A 17,551-nucleotide genomic window follows, 5' to 3' on the forward strand; every position below is an offset into this window, starting at 1 on the left:
CTCAAATGAATTTGATGAATAAATTCAGTCACAATGCTGGAACCTATCTGTTCTGACAGTCGGAGAGCCAGGTTAAATGTGGCCAACATACTTGACCATGAGGATATAAATAGTTTTCTAATGATGGGTGCCAGTGAACATGGAAATCAGTGACTTCAACCATTCTGAAAATAGCTGAAAACAGATCAATATCATTCAAGACTTTGAGTGACCTCAAACAACTATGCAGCCAACTACTGTGCAATTAGAAGTAACTGAATCCGTTTAATAACTGAATATAATTATGTGCTACGCAGAACTGGCATTGATCGGTAAAGATTTCATTTCTTTTGCTGTACAAGACAAAGAGCTCAGATCAGATTCTACACGTGAAGACGGAAAATGCTTGAGATGCTGTCCCTCCATCAGCCATCCTACGCTGACCCACTTGCACGAAAACCGCTGTACTAGTACAAGCTAATTAGCAGCCAACCTGTCTACCACCAGTCAGTTCACCGGCCTCTGTGGCCTCCGAACCTGATTGGTGGAGGCTTGGTTACTTCATAATTAGCCAGGCCTAGTTAGCTCTCATTTAGCTCTCCCTGACCCATTTGTGAGCCTATTAGCATTCCAAGCCATTTGTAGGAGGCTGGTCCCAGTCATGCCACTTCTCAACACTACAGGCAACTGCTCAGCTCTGGAAATGGCTTTGAATTAGTGTGTGTGTGTGTGTGTATGTGTGTGTGTTTTGTGCATGTAGATGTGCATGTGCCTATCAGTATGACTGCCGATATTAGTTTCATTGAAATGAATCCCACACAGTCATTTTATTTGCTTCTCTGTAGCGTATGTTTCCCTCACCTCCTCCCTCTCTCTCTCTCTCTCTGTTCTTCTCTCCCATGTTCCCCATCATATCGCACACCATGAAATTACACACAGCATACAATCCATATCTGAATTTGTTCAACGTAATCCTGGGAATTTATTGGGCTCATTTATCCTTAACCAAAGCAGGGAACTATTTTCTCAACTGCACTCAAAAGCAAAATTATCAGTTATATTAACATTTGCTGTTTTCATATAATGAATGTAATAAACAATGATTATTGACCTCAATCTATTGGCTCATAGACATGCATTTGTATTAGTCATTATTGCTGGGAAAGGCTGCCTGGTCCGCCACAGTTTAAATCTACAGTTATTACTCTGTCATCACGCTCAGACCTTTTATGGTTTTCTATTACCACTGCCGTGTTATAGCAGCAGTGGAGTACGCCACGTACATGCTGAGTGGGCTGTTTTAAACCACACAGCGAGAAGATTTAAAGAGCAAATTCTATAATTTAAGACTATAGAAATTAAAAACCGCAAGTCTAGACTATTAAATATACACATATGATGATAAAACATTTTATCAGAATTACTGCGAATCCACCCAAACACTTTTAAAGGAGCATTTTGAGCCCAATTGACCTAGCTCTTTCCCATGATGAAACTTATCAGCCCAGGGGCAATGCATGGCAAAGGGCTATTTAAGTATTCTGAAGCACTGCCTAAGTTCACAGTCAAGCACCGGCAGCACAAGTCTGCCTACAAATAACACTGGCGGTGTACTTTTTGTCCTACCAGAAAACACTCTGCATGTGTCTTCAGCCAACCAAACCCAAAGTGGGGCCCTAGTCTACATGGAAATAACAGCACAGGAATCCGAGCATGACCAAATCCTTTTAAATCCAACTGTTACAAACACTTGAGTGGTACTTCCTGAATATTTTAGGTTTTGCATGTGTGTTAACTCCTGCACATGAGCCAGATAGAAGCAGGGAATAGGGATAGTAAAGGCTTAACACGTCCAGCAGTAGCTCACTGTGTTTTGCAGTGTTATTGTTATATAAAGTACCCAGGCTGGATCTACTGTGCACTCCTTTATGACTCACAATGCAGGGGTAGCAATTAGTTACCAAGAGTTCACATAAAGCAGACCTCTATCACACCCCATTCCCCAAATTTAGAGTAACCCACAGGCATGCCCATATATTGTACAAATGCTCAATATTTTGTGATGGAGGCTAAGAAAATGGACTTCTATACCCTGTGGCAAAATCTGATTTACTGTTAGCTATTTAAATGGCCACACTGAAAGAATGGTGTTTCCTTAGCTAAGCTCAAAGGATGTTTCGATACATCCTGCTGGAAAGTAACAAGACATTTAAAGGGGTACTTTACAGATTTTCAACCAGCTTTGTATCACGACAATGTCTGCAGCATGTGCAAATGAATAGTATTTAACTTTCTCAAAATGTGTAATATTGCAGCCTTTTGCCAAGAGCATAAATTCTGCCGTTTTGCAGCACTTGGCAGACTTTGAGAGCTGCTGGGAGCTTTTGGTGCAAGTGACATGATGTAAAGTTAAACATTGTTTATTTGCATATAGTCTACCCCTCACATGGTTGTAAGGTGGTTGTAACTTAAAGCACAGAATATACACTTAGAGGAAAACACTGCACTTACCTCACCAAAATCATACAGATGAATCTCACATTTTGGCCATGTTTAGGTCATTTTTTCCTGCCACAAAATTTGTAACATTCCATTTTAATCAATACAAGAAGTTATTATTGTTTACAAGGAGCAAATTTCAAGCTTTTTACTGCTATATATATATGTACATATATATATATATATATATATATATATATATATATATATATATATATATTTGCCAGGCAAGCAGAGTGGCTTTAGGGTATAGCAATGTAGGTTGCTTGGATTCCCATCAGCCTCAACTGTACTTTTAGTGCTACTTAGCAAATGCTATCAAGCTAGCACGCTAAACTAAGATGATGCAGATGGTGAACATTATCTGGAAAACATTTTTCCAACATGTCCCCCAAGAAGAGCGTCAGGCTTTTAGGCAAATTTGCATAGTAGCCAACCTGAATGCATAACAATGTGATGTTATTGGGCCCAAAAGGACGTTGCGCCATAGATGGACTCATTTCACCATCAGAGTTTGATCCTTTTGGTCTGACAACATTTAGTAAGTCTAAAAGAGCCGTATGATTGAATTATTTTATCTCCATTCAAGTTAGTAGAAGGCTAAACCAGAAGTTAGCTGGCTTGACCAGCAGGACTCTTTAGTGCATTTGCTCAATGGGCCGTACACTGCGGATGATCTGGGTTATTTTATTAACGGGGACTCGCCTCCACCGCATTCCCTATGATACATCCATGACATGTAGCTCATAGAAAGGCAGCCTCACAGTGCTGGAGGCATGGCTGTGACTGTGACTGTGAGTCTTTTTATCTCAGAAGAAATGACACATTTTTTGCAGAGAGTCACTGTAAGAAAAATACATGAAGCTCAAACAAAACTTGTCAGTTTCTCATCTTGACATCAAGGTTGCGCTGATGTTTTTGCTGATATCATTCAAAGAGATGGAGGCACAAGTTTACCTTTTTGTTAGTTACTGGACTAGCTGTCCCTCTCTGCCTCGGCTGTAGTATTTACTGCGGTGAGTATATCAAAATCTGATCCAGGCTAGTTCTGCTTGTCTGCATCAATCATTACAATGGCTCAGCTGATAAACAAGAATGTGGCAAGACATAGCTCGGTGCAGTGCCACAAACTAAGTGAGAAGGCATCAGATCCTTTAAGTTTTACACAATTAGGTAAATCCTAATTGGCAATTACTTTGATTTGTAATCCTAAAGGTATTTAATGAGCTCATTTAATGGTGCCATGGAGCATGATAGAGTATGGTAATTGGTTTTTATAAGAAGTGTAAAAATCAAGGTGTGCTTGTGAGGTGGGTGGTGCCACATATTTGCCAAGCTATTATGGAGCATTAAGAGAAAGTTTTCCACAAAAGAAGTTCAGGAAAGAATCTCAAAACCCCAGCTGTGGTTCTTTGGATAAAAATAGACACACGTGGAGTTTTGAAGTGAGATGTTTTGGTCCTGGCAGGTCTCTTCTTAATGATCATCCCCTGATGATGTGTTTATGTACACCCATCTCCAAGGGTAAAAGTAAGAGGTAAAAAAAGTTGCCCTTGCAGCTTTTACGGCTGTAAAACTGGACGTCTCAGTCTACAGTTCTAACAAGGTCGGAACTGTCAGGAAAGAGTGAGGCCGGGGAACTAATATACTCAGGCCAAGAGGAAGAGTCATCCCTCATACGCACAGCAGACGGAGAACTGGAGGAGAGCGAGGAGGGAGGAACAGCGTGAGACCGGGGAAAGAATGGAGATGAGTGAGCAGAGGGGGAGAATGGGAGATTAGGACAAGTCAGACAGGAAAGACACAGAGAAGAGGCAACGAGATAATGGAGAACTGGAGCAGGGAGTTGGGGATGAAGAGTGGAGAGGAAAAGAGAGAAGTTGGCTGCCCTACCCTAAAGCAGCATTGATATGACAGTTGTCTGAGGCCAGATCTGAGGCCAACTCATTCCACTGATAAATGCCCCTGGCTTTACCAACCTTCACACTGAGAGATGCATGCGCACCACTTTCCCCCCTCTTTTTCGCTATCTGAGAGAACGACTCTTTCGTAACACTTCAGATAACTTATGTCTGAGCTATCATTATGAACACCATTATGGGCTGATCTGAAACATTATTCATTCTCGTGCTGTGTTCGTACACGGCCTTTTATCTTAGTGACATTAGCGCGACTCAGCCATGCTGGCACCAGTCAGCAGCACTCATGTACACTCATATGCCCTGCTTATCATTTTGGTGTTGGGTTGGATGTATTCAGCAAATGGCTTATAAATAAAACTAATTAAGCTTATGATAATGGAATGATAATTCGACATCAATTACTCACTCACTGCACAACTAGGACACTTTGGCATTTCACTGAGTCAAGAGCAGACAGAGGGGAGAGAAAGATACCTGAAACCAATGGTGCCAGTGGGCTAATACTCACATTATGTCTACATTATCTCACTGTGCAATAGAGCCATATCAAGGCTAGAAAAATAACAAGGTAATCAATTAAGTTAACTGTGCAATTAAGTTAATTAATTGCTTGTATGCCCAGGAGTTTCCTGGGGCTTGTGCTGTGGACCGCATTACTACTCTGGCCAGTGATTAGATTACAGAGTTAGTAATGCCATTTGAGGCTCAAGTGTGGGAGCTACAAAGTGGTGTCCCACTGGTTGCTGTAAGCTTCTGTCTCCAAATGAACAGTATAATGCGTTCGACTGCATCAACAGTATAAATAAGGAAGTTGTTTGTGGGGATACAAATTCCAATAGATTGAAATATTTTCTTTAAGCCAGTGTAGTATGGACTTAAATCTCTTTTGATAGAATCTTCATAAAACACAGATTATATCACTGCAGTAAAGTGTGTTTTTGTTTGCTGAGAAGGAAGTAAAGCAAAATTGCTTCGGCATCTAACAGACAAACGCATTAGATCATTTGCTTACTGTGCACAGATAAACAGCTGATGGAAACAACACAGCAGGCTCTCCAAATCCTGGAAGAAATGTCAATGTTGAGATGTAGTTAATTTCAGATACCGTTCTCTTTGTGACTCTGTCTGCACGAACTGTCAGACAGATTTAAAAGTCAGTGGTCACACGACGATAACATGGGAAACTCACTTATTGTGACATATTATAATGTTTATGGTACAACTGAGCTTTTCGTAAAAAAGGAGAAAAAAAAGGCATATATGGAAAAACATTTCTCACATAATTTGTGCTGACATTACATATTCAACATGTATAATGTATTTTCATGGTTTACACTTGTTATTGTTTGCTGTGTTTGCAATTTTGTCAAATCATGTTGACACTAGCCAGCTCGGTAAGCATTCATATCATATGATATTGCAGAATATGCAAATCAGTACTTAATTAGTGTTTCATGACTACTGAAACTCGAGTAAACAATCACCCCAAATCCCTCACGTATTTATCAATTCACCTGCCTGCCATTTAAATGCCTGCCATATTACACACTGAGTTAAGGTGTGGAAATGCAATACTTGAAAGGGCAAAGAACACAAGACAAAATAGCTCCCAGCCCACTCTCTGAACCCTAAAACACTCAAGTCACATTTTGGTAAAGACAAAGACCTTTATCAAACCTCAACAGAGAAGTATAGAGAAAGGTGTGTGCAGAATTTGGTCCAGATGTAGGTAAGATACAGGCTATAAATAGGTTATCATCATCAGATTATGGATTTTGTATGGACTGGCAACAGCAATCTATGCAAAAAAAACAAGTTGTGCCCTTATTATCATTATCGTTTGGCTTCACTTCACTGCACACTGCACAAAACATCTTTTTGTTTGCACATTTTTTCAGAGTGGATATTTTCCCTTTCAGCACAGAAAGTGTTTTAACTGGAGATGAACACACACACACACACACACACACACAGTCACAGTCACTACACTTACCACTACACCAGACATGTTGGTTGGATTTTACCAGAACAGAATGTATCCCTGTCCTTCCTCCGTTTTCTCTTGTATCATAATAAACATGCTGACAGTCGAATTAGCATGGTGTCACTGTAGTGGTATGCCTCAGCGACATGACTGCACAGCTGTCCCACTGTGATAGCACACCACACTCTGTTGAAAGATCATAATAATGCCAATAAAACATGTGAGATGGTTTGTAGTGAAGTAGGCTGAATTTAGCTTTATTTGGATTCCACTATTGTTAATTTCATTCAATTTCTAGGCTTTTCTGAGGGCTTCTTGCAAAAATTAGTGTGACATTACCTAATTTCAGCCACCTTTTTTCAGGACTAGGAACACTTGCTTTGCTTTGTATAGAAAATGTACAGGCGTATCTTCAGTGATGACAACTACAGTTAAATTGACCAATTGGATGGTTGGGATTTGGCTGTTTGAATGTAAGGGGCCATACTGTAATGCACAGACCATTTTCTTACAATCAATAACATATTTTACATCAAGAATGGAAGAAGAGAACCATGTTCAGTACTTTTACTGGGTAGATTACACACTAAACACACATACACACACGCACGCTCGCCATGCTTGAGGCCTGCACCTGAGCCCTTGTACTGCAGGTGAGGGCAGTAGCAAAAAAATGCTCATTTTAATTGAATCCCCCCGAGTAAGCTGGGGAAGTTCACCCATCACTCTAACACGTGGCTCCTATTTTTAAACACACACACACGCAGACACGCACACACTGGAGAGACCTACTCCTTAATAGGCTCCCTTGGGTTATAATGTTATTGTTGATTTCCTTGCAGAAGACAAAAGACGTATGTAATCAGATTCACATGCAAGCCTGCACAGACACACTCTGCACACATGCATTAATGCATGGCCACTGGCAAAACCGCAAGCAGATACTCCTCTTCCCTTTGTGTCTCTCTTTCACTCGCATATATACACAAATACAAACACAAGTACATGCATGCAGACTGCACATATATACACTTCCAACATCAGTCTGTCACCTTTGCCAAATTATTTCTTTGAACCTGAATATATGAACCAAAGTCTGTGATAATGTGAATTTCATTGCACTATCATAGCAAAAGTATATTCAAAGAGCTATCATAGCAGGAGTATTTAAACTGTAACTGTGTAAATCTTTTCTTTTTGTTTGTCAGAGTTAAATCACTTAATAGAGTGCTTTAATGCAAACAGTCCCAAATGTTCTCCTTTTTAGGCAGTTTATCTTGTCCAGTCAGCACACACTTAGTGAGGCAATAAAAAGCAAGTTTGTTGTTAGAGTCTCCTTCCTCCCTGTCTGATTTATTGTAAGAGATATTTTTGTGGAGGAAAGGTGCATCTGTGTTGGTAAAAGTTAGATAAAGACTCCCATACAGCATTATTTTGTGAGCCGTATGACACAATTATATTGTTGATAACATACTAAGCCTATGCAACAAAAGCAGCTTTTTGTTTGCCATGCCGTTTTGGCCGAGAGCCACCGTGACCTTGTGTGTCATGTCAATCACATTAAGTCCCAAAGAGTGACTGAGAGCATTTCTGACAAGAACCCCAGCGCATTGTTCACTGCACATGCCTTGCTTATATATGGGTATCACATTAAGTCAGGAGGATTGGCTTTGAACATTTCTGACACCAGGCCTGCTGCAAAACATTTGAAAAATAGGCCAATGGGAAACTAGACTATCATGAATGAACGTGAAACGTATGATTCTAACAGCTCCATAACAAAACAGGGCGAGTCTCGCTGTACATTCACTATTATTTTCAGAGATACAAATAAAATATGTCAACATCCAAATTTGCATTCAATACATACATTAAACCTAAAATACCAAGGCACCTTCAAGACTGAGCCTAATGGTCAAGATTCAGATTGTAATAAAGTAACTGCTTGAAGGGCAGACTACAGTTGTATCAATGTACAATTGAACTGGATCAAATGTTCATTATGGCCATTCTGCTTTCAGACATCCTATTGATCAATAACAGTTTTATTATAGAAAGTACATCTTTAAAGGAAGTGTGTTTTCTGATCACAGATACACAGACATGGCAGCCAGTGGTTGTTTATTCTTCATGACTCATCAATCAGTAGATTGTGCTGTTATGAAATGTATTCCTCAACATTGTCATTGGTCAAAAATGTCTCTACTAAGGCTTGAAGTTAATGAGCACTGTCCATCGCATATCAGTGCAATTAATGTTGCAGCACCAAGACAGAGAGGATGCTAACCGCTGGGAAGAATGGAGAAGTGGTTTACTTTGAAGAACTGGGTTTGGATTTTCTTTGTCTGTGCTATTCCTCAAAGGTCACTTGTGGTCACTGGAGGATTTTAAAGGTCACTGCCCAGAAAGATAATGTGGGTTAGTTTACGTTTAAGTGCAATTTCCAGTCTTGAAGACATTAAAACATCAATCTCTTTTTCCTTTTGTTTTTTTGTGCCGAAGCAGAAACTTCCACTTTAATGGTTTAAAAAAATAAGTTTTCGTATTATTGTGTTTTAACCTGTTTATTTCTCTTCCATTATTGTCTTTTACCTTGAAGTCTGCATTCCCAAACTAAGTGCTTGCTGTTTATTTTCAAGTGTGTGTGCCCGCCATTAGGAAGTGTACCCTTTTATCCGTTCTATGTTTAGTGCACGCAGAGGTTTTATTGTGCACATTCAGTACATTTCTTTGCACAATTAGGAGTTTTAAGTTTTAGCAGATATTTTCTCTATTTTCTCTCTTAATTAAAGTGAATGGTCTTGACCTGCTCTATATAGGTAACATTTGTTATGAGTTGGTGTTATATAAATAAAATTTAACTTGACTTCACTTGAATTTGAGAAAAAACATGTGGGTGTTATGACATGTTTAATGAAGATAGATGAAAACAAGAGTTTACTAATACCAATCTGGTTTCAGAACCCATCACAGTACTGTTTTATACAATCTATGTACTGCAACTTGTAGTGAAACATCTTCTGATGCATAGCTGGGGCACATCATCAGTGATGGACCTGAGGTCACTGGTTGTTTCGGGCCTTTCGATCAGACACCCTCTCTCAGGCGGCCCAGCTGAGGTTCATGACGCCTCAGCTTGTGCCCCAGCAGCATTCAACCACGGATCCGCCCTCTTTATCCAGAGCCACCTAGAGGCTTTCTCTGCTGCCTCTGTGTTGTTACGGATGGCCCTTCTCCTTCTCTCTCCTGTGATGCTGAGTGCAGTGTAGGCTCTGCACAGAGACTGTCCGGCGAAGCCTCTGCACCCTACTTCCACAGCAAGCACCTAGCCTTCCAGCCTTGTCTGTGGCAGTCGCTGACTAAGCCGTCATACTTACCCCTCTTCCGCTCAAAGGCCTCCTCCATTCGCTCTTCCCATGGCACAGTGAGCTCCAGCATGACAACATTCTTTGTTGCCTCTGACACCAAAACGATGTCAGGTCTGAGGGTGGTTTTAGCAACATGCTGGGGGAACTTGAGTTGGCTGCCCAAGTCCACTGACAGCTGCCAGTCCTGTGCAGTGTTGAGAAGCCCTGCTGTTGCTCTCAATGTTGTTCTTGGCTTCTTCCCAGCTCTGATGAAGTTGATGGCTTTCTTCGTGGGTTTTGACCTCTGACAGCTGGCGATGCCACTGCAGATGCTCTCTGCGATGGTCTTGAGCACCTGATCATGACGCCATCTGTATCGGCCCTCCCCCAGGGCTTTTGGGCAGCAACTCATTATGTGCTCGAGGGTCCCCTTTCTCTGGCAAAGGGGGCATGCTGGTGTATCAACCAAACCCCAGCAGTGCAAGTTGGAAGGGCTGGGAAGTACATCGTAGACAGCCTGGACCAAGAACTTGATTCGGTGTGGCTCTGCCCGCCAGAGGTCAGTCCACGAGATCTTCCTCTCCGCAACTTGCTCCCATCTCGTCCAGGCGCCTTGCTGTCTCATTCCCACTGCTCTGCTGGATCTCTCCTCCTCCACCACTGCTCTCACCTCATTCTGTACTAGTTGCCTCCGCTCCTTTCCCCGAGCCTTGTCAAAACGGGGGGTTGCGATGGTTCCTAGTCCAGCCCTTCCTCTGGCCACTGTTCCCACCAGGACTCTGTGGCGTAGCCGGGACTCTGCGTGATCCACTTCAGCCTCTGCTCTCCATTTCCAGCCAGTCTTGACTGCTACTCCTGCCCCAGATACTTTTGGATCCGCTGACTCGCGGAATTGCAGCACCTCCCTTGCATGCAAGACCTTGGACTCCTCCTCAATTGATTTCAAGGGGAGTGTCAGTTTGCAGGTGTTTCCATAGAGGGCGATGTTGCTCAAGCTCCTCAGCAGTCCTAACCATCTCCTCAAGTAATGGCTGACTCTCCTTTCCAGATCTGAGATGGTAGTGATCGGGAACTCATAGAGAAGCAAAAGCCACAGTATCCTTGGCAGAATCCCGTACTGGTAAACCCACGCCTTGAATTTTCCTGGAAGGCCCGTCTTGTCGACATCCTTCAGCCATCCCTCTAGCTCCTCACAGGTGTTCTTGATGGAGGCTGAATCCCTGAGGCTGCTGTCAAAGAACTTCCCCAAGCTCTTTATCGGCTTCTCAGAGATGGTAGGGATTGGTGTTCCTGCGATAGAGAAGCGGAACTTGTCTGCTACTCTGCCCTTCTTCAAGACCAAGGATCTTGACTTTGTTGGCTTGAATGACATCCTGGCCCATCCCATTAGCCTCTCCAGCCCCGTCAAGATCCATCTGACTCGGTGGTCACTGTCAGGTCATCCATGAAAGCACGGATTGACGGTTGGTGGATCCCAGACTTGGACTTGGGACCTCTGCACTCTGGTTCTGCCGATTTCACCAACATGTTCATCGCCAAAGCGAACAGGATCACTGAGATGGTGCAGCCTGTGATGATTCCCACCTCCAATCTGTGACACTCAGATGTTGATGATCCTGCTGAGACCCTCAAGCTGAAATCACCGTAGTAATCCAGGATGAGCTCTCTTACTGCAGCTGGAACATGGTGCCTCTCCAGTGTTTCGAGGACCAGCTTGTGGGGCATTGAGCCGTAGGTATTGGCCAGATCTAACCACAGCACCACCAGATCGCTCTTGTTCTCCCTTGCCTCTCTGAGGAGCTGCGTGACGACACCAGTGTGCTCCAAGCACCCTGGTACGCCGGGAATACCGCCCTTCTGCATGGAGGTGTCGATGTATCCATTCTTGAGGAAGAAATCAGCCAGTCGCTTAGCTACAATACTGAAGAAAATCTTCCCTTCAACACTGAGCAGCGAGATTATTATGAACTGGCTGATCGTCTTGGAGTCCTCCTCTTTAGGAATCCACACTCCCTCTGCAAAGCGCCACTGCTGTGCTGTCTTCCCCCTTCTCCAGATGACCCTCAATATCTTCCAGAGCCGGTGTAGCAACTTGGGACAGTGCTTACAGACCTTGTAGGTCTCCTCCTCTTTCTCACCAGGTGCTAGACCTGTGCATTGTGGTGCTTGCAGTCGCTCTTTGCATTTCATCTTTGTTTGATGGATCCTTAGGCCCTTCTCATTCTTGCAGATCTTTCCGCACAAGCACTCTTTACTCATCAACGTTTGTCCATTGCTGTTGTCCGTTAACAACTAATAACTAATGACATCCTTGTAGCAGCTGACCCAGGTAACAGCCTTCGATACAGTTCCTCCTTTCATCCTCTGTCACAGGTTAAACTAATGACTGAGTGTCTCTGCTTAAGCCTTAGACTGAATTTTTTTTCAAACTTATCCCGCAGATCTTTCAGTGTCTCTATCAGCAACTCATCTTCTTCCTCTGCCGCCATGTCCTCTGGTCTCCCCCTAAGGTGCCATACTTTGTCCAATCCTCTTCTTCATCTACTTGCATCCGGTAGGTCAGATTAACCAATAACACAACATTTCTTTTCACTGTTAAGTAGATGACATGCAGATCTACCTCCCGCTAGACCCTAATAACTATAGAAAACTGACTTGTCTTCAACTGCCTCCAAGACATCAAATGTTGGATGGCTGCAAACTCTCTCCAGCTCAATGACATTAAAACTGATGCTGTTTTGCTTGAACCTCAGCATTTAACCAGCATAATTTCTCCTAATCTTGGCCCATTTGTCCCCTCTGTTAAACCACATGCAAGGGATCTTGGAGTCATATTTGATTGAGGATTAAAGTTTGACAAAGAATTCAATCAAGTACTAAAATTAAGCTTCATGAAGCTCTGCATCTTCTCCAAAGTCAGATGAATTGTCTGCACTTCTGAGCCAAATAAAGCCATCCATGCCCCCATATTCTCCTGTCTTCATTATTGCAATTTATTATTTTTTGGTTTATCCCAACTGGTTCAAAATGCAGCAGCAGGAGTTTTTGACAATATCAACAAAAAGAGATCACATCACTCCCATTCTCTCCTTCATACGATGGCTGCCTGAGAAATATTGAACTGATTTTAAAATCCTTGTTTTTGTGTGTTAACAAGGTGTTAAATAGTTTCACCCCGTTTTACATAACAGAACCCCAGTTCCCATATTACAATGTCAGAGAGCTGATATCATCTGACCCAGTGACCCCACCATGACTAAGATCCATGCCTTCTCTACTGCTGCTCCAAAATAATGGAATTCTCTTCCTTCCTCCATTCGATTGACTCCCCGACTTCAAGACTCATCCTAAAAGACTAAAAACCATTTTATTCTCTAGCTTTTAACTGTCTCTAACCACGGTTTGTGTCGCCATGGACTCTGTGTGACCACAGGCCTTTACTATTACTATTATCATCATAGGTATCACTTTGAGTTTTTCTCTCTTCTATTGTGTTTGTTTCCTTCTTTTATTCTAAACTTTATTTAATCTAAGTAAAATTACTTAGTTTGATTTAATTACTTAACACACTCCGCAGAGCCAACAGTTTACCCTTAATGTAGAAATTCAAAGATGAAATAATGTCTGTGCTGGCTGTGGTCCTGCACCAGACTTTCAGCTTTGCTCAAACAATTAGCCTTGGGTGTTTTTATGGACACTATGAGGGCACAATTTCCTTCACTTCATTATTGTTCAATATTTTTCACCTTCTCCCATGACCCTCCCTCGACCTTGTCTAATTTGCATGTCCTACAGACAGATTGGATAATCATTTTTCTCTTCAACTTCTTTTACAGCCACCAGAAGGGCTGTAAAACACATCTAAGACTTGCTTGCAGTCTTGTCATTAGTATTCATCTTGCTGAAAGATTGAAATCAGTTTGGATTGGACAATAAAATTACTTCTCAGATGTTTCTTATTTTTAACAGAGGACGTCCAGAGACAGAGACAAAGTTTTTAGCAACATTTTCTCTGTAACAATGTAGAACATTGATTTGCACCAAAGAAATCAGGTTGTTTGGCAATTTTCTCATAGTCGTGGTTTTGGTATTGCCAATGTTTCTTGATAGCCAGTTAAGAGTGAAAACATATTCAAAGTGATCTTTCAGTCTTTTACTTGTTCTGCCATCTGCCACTGTAGGAAACTCTGAATGTAGTCACTCTTGGAGGTTATGGCTATCAAATTAAAGTTCGGACAACTGGAAATTAAAGTTTATTAAAAAGTCTGTTTTTCCAGATGGGGTGCTGGTAACTCTCAGAGATAAGAGCCCTTTGACAATCACGTTGCTTTATGTCCCAAATGACCCAAATGTTGCACTTTTTTGCACTCATTTCACTCTTTTGTGCTGAGCGTAAATTGTGTTTACAATACAAATTCAGATTTATTTGCATTGTCAAATGACAGCCCTGTCTCCTAGAAATTACATTTATATACAACTAATTTGCAACAACAAATACGTTTTGAAGGAAATGTAAAGCCGGCCGAATTACGTTTTCTATGAACATAATGAAGAAATGTGCCTGGCAAGTCGGGAAAGTGTTGATACTGAATGTATCAGTAAAATGTTCACTGACAGTGTGTTTGATTTGTTTTCTGTATTTTTCTCAAACCTTAGCCAAAGAGCTTTTGTTGCCAAAATGAAAGCACTGATTGGAGAATGGATGTGAACTCTGGACTCTGATGTGACAATGCTTCACTTTGTACATCTGCCAACCACCCCAACCATCCATCCATTGTCTGTACCACTTATCCTTAAGGGTTATGGGGGGCTGGAGCCAATCCCAGCAGAGAGGCGGGGTACATCCTGGAGTGGACGCCAGTTAATCACAGGGCTGACACATTCAGACACCGACGGGCAATTTAAAGTCACCAATTAACCAAGCCTGCATGTCTTTGGACAGTGGAGAGAGAACCCCCGCAAGCACCGGAAGAACATGCGAACTCCACACAGACCGAACGGTTTGAATGTGGAGCCGTCCTGCTGTGCGGCATCAGTGCTAACCACCTCCCTGTAAAATAAGCACACGCAAATGCAGACGAAGAACAGGGTGTCAAACTGTCAAACACCATGCTAATTCAATCATATGCCAGCTCAAAACTCATGCATCACAATCACACAGTGCTCACAAGCTCACGTTGCCTGGAAGATAGGACATGTTTCACAATATTTTGGCATTTATTTTATATGCAGTTTTGCACTGAACTCTTGCTTACTTTAACTGAAACTGTCAGATGCTTTGCCCTTGTGATCTCTATTGATTTTAAGAAGTGTTATATGCCTTTTGATTTACATTTAGCTTTAAATCTGGATGCACTGACGCATTTGCCTTTCAATACTTCCCCTGCACTGTGCATAATTATGTGTATTGATGTGAGGATTACATGAAAATTATGCGCCTGGTACTTTGACATCCTATTTGCACTTTTGAACTGCACTCCAAAAAAGTGGAAACCTTGATGTCAGTGTCACTGCAGCTGCTGTATATGTATCTGTTTGTGCTTCACCTCACGTTCCCTCGGTATGGGCATGAAAGTATAATTTACTAACATGAATAGAATTTTTACAGTAGTCTATGTAAGCTAATCAGAGCAAAGGTGGTCATAAGCACCTACTGTACAGACACAAATACACACACACACACACACACACACACACACACCTACACAAACACACACTAATGCGCAGACAAAGGTGCAAAGGCACACTGAATCACACACACACTTTCACTTTGGCAGCTGATCTAAACTGGGCCAGGCAGGGCCTTGGAGGAAGAACGAAGCAGGACAGAAAGTATAGCAGCCAAATGGAGAGGTGGAGGGGCCAGAGGGCTGGTGTGACTGGGGAAAAAGGAGGAAATAGGAAAAAGGTTATGGGAAAGAGAGACGTGAGAGGGGAGAGAAAGAGGACAACGTTTATGTAGCCACTTTAGCTTAAAAAAATAGTGACTTTAAAGGTTTCTTTTTCATCTCCTTCAAAATTCCTTGAAACACATTTCACCTCAGCGTTTGGCCACAAGAGTCTAATTGCTAAAACTGAAATGCTGACTCATGTCTACACATTATGTCAAGATATGTATCCTGCGGGCACCTCTATCTGCCAATGATTTAAATAGTGGAACACTTTGTTTTCCTTTTCTTACCTCTAAATCTTGCATTGCTTTGTCTTCTCACATGGCTTTGAGTTTTGAATTGCTAAGATAGTCATGACTAGAATTAAAGGGGCACAAGAGCTGTAAAGGGGTACGAATGTCCTTATGCCTTATGATGCTGGAGCATGTCTGCTCTCTTACAACGTTTGCAGTTTGGCTTCTAAACTAGAAGTGTATTACAGAAGTCAAACAGAAGGTGTTTGCATACGGTCTAGCACTGGGTCCTTTTTGCCCCATCTTAATAGTACATCTTTAATAAATATTTATAGGAGGCACTGGGGGATATTAAAAAACATGACATGCTAAGATGGCTTTATTCCCATGAGGATAGAGATCTATGTAGAGTTAGAAAAGGAAGGAGAGGTGAAAGAATGAAGGCAAGACAGTCGTTTGTTTAGTGATGGCAGACCAACAGATGACTTTGGCAAGGACATGGGTGATAGACGTCTGTTACACAGTCTACGTATGTAAACAATGAATGTAACAACCTTGAGGGCAAAAGAAGGGCAGTTTCTCAGAGAAGAGCATTACTGAAGAAAATATTTTGTTTTTGTGAGATTCAGCCTGGCTGTACAAAGCTAATTAATAAGTAGTCCACCCTAAGTTTATATTGATTTTGCTTTCCCCTCACGGACTAGTAGTTCATAACCCGAGGCCAAAGGATGCTTGCATGTTTCAAGCTCAATTTCCTTATTTGTCATGTGCTCAGCAATTACAATGAAGCTATCACTGGCAATGAAAAGCTTAAATCTCAGGCTGCCTCCAACAATGCTCAAACGATATGTGTGAAAAATAGAAAAACACAAATATAAGTTTACCAAATTCACAGCTGAAAGCACAATTAGAACCTGTTAATATGGCAGGCATTAGGAGGCTGTGGTGGCTGACAAGGGCGAACGTGCTGCAACTCCATTAAGAGGAACGTATTGCAGCTTTAGAGACAATGGCAATCCAAAACGCACATGAAAATCCTCCAGAAAATCCTCCAGTCCTCATGCTGAAGTGGCACTGAAGCTGCGTTTCGGTGTGTGAGTGTACATGTGAATGATTATCTTGATGGCAGATCTTGATGCTCGAAAAGACTAGATTATATGTAGAGTCCATTTACCACTTTTGATTTGATACCACTTTTTGATGCAGGCGACAGAAATCTTTCAAAGCCCTCCACATATAGCTAAGATGCAAGATTGACAGTTCCAGTTTTTAAATACAAAGTGAGATTTTGTGATGTATTTCAATAACCCAAACAGCAAAACGATAGTGAATAACCCTAGATAATAAAAATAGATTGATCTTTGCTATGCTGCACTTGTTGTTGTTATTCTCTGGTTTGATACAAGACTAAAAAGTTAAATAAATATCAACATTCTGTACGTGCAATTACATTTCAATCATGTTTTTCACTGATAAGATATTACATCGGTTAAACATCAATTCTGCTTTACGCAGAAAATGTGCCCTTACTTTGTTACTGATGCCAGATTGGCAACCTGTCCTCAGTGTATGAATGATTTGTGAATAGTGAATGTCAATGTAGTGTTAAAGATACGAGTACAGTCCATTTACCATAACGTGAGGACATAAACGACCTTTGGAAAAGTTGACAAGTCATTTTAAAATTCAGTTCACA

General features: G+C 41.7%; 1 pseudogene; it reads right to left on the minus strand.

Moving 5' to 3' along the window:
• Nucleotides 1-9,505: 9,505 nt before the first annotated feature.
• LOC139213372 (uncharacterized) lies at nt 9,506-11,990 on the minus strand (annotated as a pseudogene).
• Nucleotides 11,991-17,551: the final 5,561 nt, after the last annotated feature.

This window comes from Pempheris klunzingeri, chromosome 14 (assembly GCF_042242105.1).
Source record: "Pempheris klunzingeri isolate RE-2024b chromosome 14, fPemKlu1.hap1, whole genome shotgun sequence".
NCBI lineage: Eukaryota > Metazoa > Chordata > Actinopteri > Acropomatiformes > Pempheridae > Pempheris > Pempheris klunzingeri.